The sequence below is a fragment of the Hemiscyllium ocellatum genome, chromosome 4 (assembly GCF_020745735.1).
Source record: "Hemiscyllium ocellatum isolate sHemOce1 chromosome 4, sHemOce1.pat.X.cur, whole genome shotgun sequence".
Taxonomy (NCBI): domain Eukaryota; kingdom Metazoa; phylum Chordata; class Chondrichthyes; order Orectolobiformes; family Hemiscylliidae; genus Hemiscyllium; species Hemiscyllium ocellatum.
The window spans coordinates 68,672,663-68,679,301 of record NC_083404.1 but is presented as its reverse complement, the minus strand read 5'-3'; positions in this window follow the sequence as shown (position 1 = coordinate 68,679,301).

Sequence of the window (6,639 nt, the reverse complement as noted above, 5' to 3'; positions counted from 1 at the left end):
GTATAGTGTAGGGGATCACCTGTAATGTGGCATGAACCCAAGATCCTAGTAGACGCCATCCTTGTGGGGTACCAAATTTGGCTATCAGCCTCTGCATTGTTGTGATTCCCAAAGTCCTCTTTGGAAGTTGGACATCTGAAGATCTGAGGCTGAATGTCTTGGTTGCTGAAGAGTTCCTCAACTGGGAGGAAACATCCCTGTCTGGCGATTGATGCGTGGTGTCCATTCATCTGTTGTCATAGCATCTATCTTAGTGTCGCCAAGTGGTGAGATCAATCTGCTCCCCCTTTTTTGAGGCTATGTCCCCAGTCTATATTCATCCACAAGTGGAAACAACCTCCCTGCATCTACACAGAGGGAGGAATGAACTTCCTGATGAAGTGGTGGATGTGGAAACAATTACAAATTTTAAAAGACATCTGAACATCTATTTGATTAGGAAAGGTTTGGAGGGATATGGGCCAGGAGCAGGCAGGTGGGACTAGTTTAGTTTGGACTGAAGGGTCTGTTTCATGCTGTATGACTCTGTGAATCTATAAGCCAACCCTCTGAACTCTGGAATCAATGTAGTTAATCTCCTCTGCACCCCATCCAGTGCCTATACATCTTTTCTCAAGTAAGGACCCAAACTGCACACAGTACTCCAGGTGTGGCCTCACCAGCACCAAATATAGCTGCAGCATAAATTCCCTATTTTTAAACTCCATCCCTCCAGCAAAGAAGGTCAAAATTCCATTTGCCTTCTTAATTACCTGCTGTAGCTGCAAAACAGCTTTTTGTGATTCATCCACTAGGACATCCAGCTGCCTCTGCACAGCAGCATGCTGCAATTTTTCACTCTTTGAATAAAAGTCCATTTTGCTGTTATTCCTACCAAAATGAATGACCTCACACTTACCAACATTGTACTCCGTCTGCCAGACCCTTGCCCACTCGCTTAACTTATCTATATCCATTTTCAGACTTTCAGCGGCCCCTGCACATTTCGCTCCACTATTTATCTCAGTGTCACCTACGAACTATGACACTTGGCACTAAATCTAAATCATCTACATAAATTGTAAATAATTGTGGTCCCAACACTGATCCCTGAGGCACACTACTAGCCATTGATCACAACCAGAAAAACACCTATTTATCCGACTCTTTGCTTTCTGTTAGTTAACTCATATTCTATCTATGCTAATACATTACCCATGATGCCATGCACATTTATCTTATGCAGCAGCCTTTTGTACCTTATTAAATGCATTCTGGAAATACCACATCCACCAGTTCCCCCTTGTCCACCACGTTCACAATGTCCTCAAAGAATTCCAGTAAATTAGTTCAACATGACCCCATGCTGTGTCTGCGCGATGGGACTATTTCTATCCAGATGTCTCAATATTTCTTCCTTGATTATAGATTCAAACATTTTCCCCATTACAGAAGTTAAGCTAACTTTTTGTTACCAACCTTTTTAAACAATGGCATCACATTTGCTGTTTACCAATCTGTTGGAACTGCCCAGAGTCCAGTGAAATTTGGTAAATCACCATGGGCATTTTCTATTTCCCCTGCCATCTCTTTTAATATCCTGGGATGCATTGTATCAGAGTGGGGAGACTTGTCTACGTTAGCCCCATTAGCTTGCCCAACATTATCTCTTTAGTGATAATCATTTCTAGGTCACCTGCCATAGCCTTCTTGTCATCAATTATTGGCATATTATTTGTGACTTCCACTATGTAGATTGACACAAAGTACTTGTTCAATGCCTTGGCCATTTCCTCAATTCCCGTTATTAAATCCCCCTTCTCATCCTCTAAAGAGCCAATGTTTACCTTAGTCACTCCTTTTCATTTTATTTTTATAGAAACTTTTGCTATCTGTTTTTATATTCTGAGCTAGTTTAATCTCACAATCCATCCTACATTTTTTACAGCTTTTCTTGTGATCTTCTGTTGACAGTTAAAGATTTCCCAATCCCCTCGTTTCCCACTAATCTTTGCCACTTTGTATGCATTTGCTTTTAACTTGATACCCACCTTTATTTTCTTAGTTACCCATGGCTGATTGTTACTTTCTCAGTCCTCCTTTTCACTGGCATATACCTTCGTTGAGCACTGTGAAAAATAATTTTGAAAGTTCTCCACTGTTCCTCAGTTGTCCTACCATACAGTCTTTGCTCCCAAACTACCTTAGCCAACTCCTTCCTCATCCCTTTGTTTAAGCACAAGGCACTGGTGTTGGATTTTACCTTCCTTCTCACCCTCCCTCTGTATTTTAAATTCAACCAAATTATGATCGTTCCTTTCAAGAGGATCCCTAACTATGAGTTTATTAATTATTTCTGTCTCATTTCACAGGACCAGAGCTAGAATAGCTTGTTCCCTCCATAACATACTGTTGGAGGAAACTCTCATGAATACATTGTAAGAAATCCTTCTCAAGGCTGGCTTGACAGATTTGGTTTGATCAATCAATATGTGAATTAAAAGCCCCCATGATAATTGCTGAACCATTTTTAGATGCATCAATTATTTATTTGTTTATTGCCCATCACACCATGATATTATTTGGTGGCCTATAGACTATGCTTAACAATGGCTTTCTTCCTTGCTATTTCTAACTTACACCCCCCTTGATTAAATTAGATTACTTACAGAGTGCAAACTGGCCCTTCGGCCCAACAGATCCACACCGACCTGCCGAAGCACAACCCACCCCCCTACATTTATCCCTTCACCTAACATTATAGGCAATTTAGCATGGCCAATTCACTTAACCTGCACATTTTCTTTTTGGACTGTGGGAGGAAACCGGAGCATCTGGAGGAAACCCACGCAAACCACGCAAAATCCATACAGAGAGTCGCCTGAGGCGGGAATTGAACCTGGGTCTCTGGCCTGTGAGGCAGCAATGCTAACCACTGTGCCACCATGCCGCCCTTAATTGATTCAATCATTTCCTCCATAGAACCTATATCATCTCTCACTATTACCCTGATGTCATCCTAAAATATTAGAGCTACACTGCCACCCTTTCCTTCCTGTTTGTCCTTCCAAATATTCTGACATCCCTGCATACTTTTCCCACTCATTAGAGAAACAATATGGGTATAGAAATAAAGGAGAAAATCTGTGATATAACTAAAGAAATTAGCACAATGAGGAGGTTGTGAGTGGTCTGGCAGGCTTAAGTAGATTTATCTCCAATACCAGATGAAATGTATTCCAAGTTGTTGATTGAGAAAAGAGAGGAAATATCAGGGGCTTGCGAAACCTTTCAATTGCTATCTGGCCAAAAGAGACGTACCAGAGTGTTAAAGGACAGCCAATGTAGAACCATCATTCATGAAGGGAGTAAGTCATAAGTTAAGAAACCACAAGTTGGACAGTCTAACCTCAGTGTTGGAGAAGCCACTGGATGTAATTCTGTGGGACAAAATTAATCTGCATTTGAAGAGGCAGGGCATAATCAAGATAGTCAGCATGGTTTTGTTAAGAGGACATCATGTCTGACCAACTTGATTGCAACTGTTAAAACGGTGAAGAGGTAAATAGATAAGGTAATGTTTTTGATGTAGTCTGCAAGACTTCTGATAAGGTCCAAGATGAGAGACTGGTAGTAAAGGTAAGAGTCCATGGGATCCAAGGAAATTTGACAAATTGGCTAAGTAGAGAATGGTGGTTGAGATGCATTTTTCTTGAAGTTTATGTGCATTGGGGTCCCACAGGGGTCAGTGTTGGGGACCTTGCTGATTGTGGTTATGCAGTTGATTGAGACTTGAAGGTAAGAGGTTTGATCAACAAATTTGTAGACTATCCAAAAATTGTCAGGTGGTAAATAATGAGGAGGATAGCTTCAGACTACAAGAGCATATAGGCAGGCTGGTCAAATGGATTGATCAGTGGCAAATTTAATTCAATCCATATAAACATGAGGTGATGAATTTTTGCACAAAGGCAGAAACCCTCATAACATTGAAGGAATACATGATTAATGGTAGGACCTTGGGAAGCACCAAGGATCAGAGAGAACTTGGTGTGTATGTATACTGATCCCTTTAGGTATCAGGATTTGTGGATAAAGTGGTTAAGAAGACATTGCCTGAATTAATTGAGGCATAGAGTTTAAGAGTGGGGAAGTTATAGTGGAATGTATCAAATTATGGTTAGGCCGCAGCTAGAGTACTGTGTGCAGTTCTGGAATCCACATTAGAGGGGGCATGTGACAGCAATGGAGAGGGTGTAGAGGAGATTTACCAGGATGTTGCCTGGATGGTGACTTTTAGTTATGAAGAGAGATTGGACAGACTGGGGTTGCTAAAGCAGAGGAAATTGAGAGGGGATATGATTGTGATGTATAAGATTAGGAAGGGCATGCATATGGTATACAGGAAGAAAATTTCGCCTATGAAGTTAGAGGTGGAAATCAATTACCAGGGTCTTAGATTTAAGGTAAGGAGCAGAAGGTTCAGAGGAGATGTGAGGTAAAACTTTTTTCATTAGAGGTTGGAGGGAATCTAAAACTCAATGCCTGGAAAGGTGGTAAAGGCAGAAACCCTCATAACATTTATGAAGTATTGTGCACAAGGTTATGGGCTAAGTGCTAGAAAGTTGGATTAGAATTGTTAGGTGGTTGTTTGGATTGGCATGGATGAAATGGGCCAAAGGGCATTTTTCTGTGTTGTAGATCTACATGACTTTATGACTCTATAACTTATTTAACACCCAGGGATGCTCTACGCCTAGCAAACACGTAGCAACCATGTTGACCCTTGGTTAGTTAGCAATGGTCGAGTAAGGATAAGTTGGACTATGAGATTACAGATTGTGTTGGAGTATGATTCTGTTGCAGTTGCTGATGGATCATTGCACCTCAGTCTTGGGTTTCTAGATCTGTTTGAAGTCTGTCGCATTCACTGTGGTGATAGTGCCACACAACATGGTGTAAAGTATTCTCAATGTGAACATGGGACTTTGCCTCCTCAAGAACTATATGTCAGTTTCTCTTAGCTGTAGTCTCATGGATAAATGCATCTGTGATGGGCAGATTGGAGAGATGAGGTAAAGAATCATCACCTGCCACAGGCTCACTTTGGTAGTAATGTCCTTTAGGACTTGACAGCTCAATCAGTAGTGCTGCTGCCAAGCCACTCTTGATAGTGGACATTGAAGTCTCATTGGAGGAATGCTGCTTTCTCAACTGAGGAGTTGGTGGTAAGTAATGTTGAGCAGGAGGATTCTTTGTCAATGTTTCATTTGAACTTTCATGCTGCTCAGAGTCAATTTTGAGGAATCTCATGGCTAGCTTCATACTCCTGTGCCACCTGCTCTGCTGAATGTTAATGGTGGTGTTGGTGGCATTGTCTTTAAGGTGCGACTCTATGAGTATGATCACTTTAGGTTATTGCTGGACAGGTGTGGGACAATTCTCATAACAATGCCTCAGTTCTTGCTGAGGAGGACTATGTTTGCTGTTGTTATTTCTGGTGTCTGTTATTGTCAGGTAGTGTGTTCAGTTTCATCCCCTTCTTTAGGCTTTGTATTGTTTGGGATGAATGATTGGCTATTTCAGACGGTAGTTAAGAGTTAACCAAATATCTGAGAGTCTGGAGTTACGTGTCTATAATAACAGGTAAGGACAACAGATTTCTTACCCTGAAGGGAATTTTCACCATAACTAATAGTGGTTACACAGTCACTATTAGATGAGATTTTTAATCCAGATTTTAATGAAATCAAATTAACCATCTGCCGTGGTGAAATCCAAACCAATGACATTACCACCCAATCACTGCCTCTGTAATGGCATGGTAAACCAAATGGAAAAATTCTGCTTCACCTGACACCTTTGAGGCAGCACTTTATGAAGAGACAAGTATGGTTCTGGGACCCACATCAGGAGGCGTACTTCGAAAAAAGCAAAGGCATGTTGACATCTACGATTGGCCTGGCCCACTAACATCTATCCTTACCAACTAACCTTCCTTTGGAAGCATTGACAATGGGCATAGGGGCAACTGATGTGCAATATCTCCAGACCATTTTCAGACACAACGATTTGTTGTGCAGTTACAGAAAAAAAAGGCTCTCTCAGCAATATAGACATGCATATTTGTACCCTATCCTTAGCAAATGAAAGTGCCAATGAATAATGAGTTAAGGTTTTGATTTATATGTGATCATCAATCTCAAATACTATGGGACTATATTTCAAAAGAAATCACTTCAAAAAAATTGACTGCTTTCCATCTATATATCTTTCAATTGTGTCATAAATTTGATTTGACTGGGAAGATTGTACTCTGTCGTATAAGAGTATATTTTCACTTGCTCAAATTCCTCAACCAACTAATATTTAATTACTTAATAATTCAGCATATATTTGAGATTTATGTGTATATTTTTAAGAAAATAACTGTGAGTGAGAATTATGAGTTTCTGAACAGATTTGTTTTTGAGTTGGGGAAAAATGAATCATTTTAATAAATCACTGGGTCATTTCTATTTAGATTATAAAGGGATATGACAGGTCAAATAAAAGCAAACAGTCTCCTGTACCAATGGTCAATAACAAGAAACCATAGGTAAAGACATTTAGATGTAAAGGTAAACAAAAAAAGTCAAAGTACTATGTATGCTAGAAAAC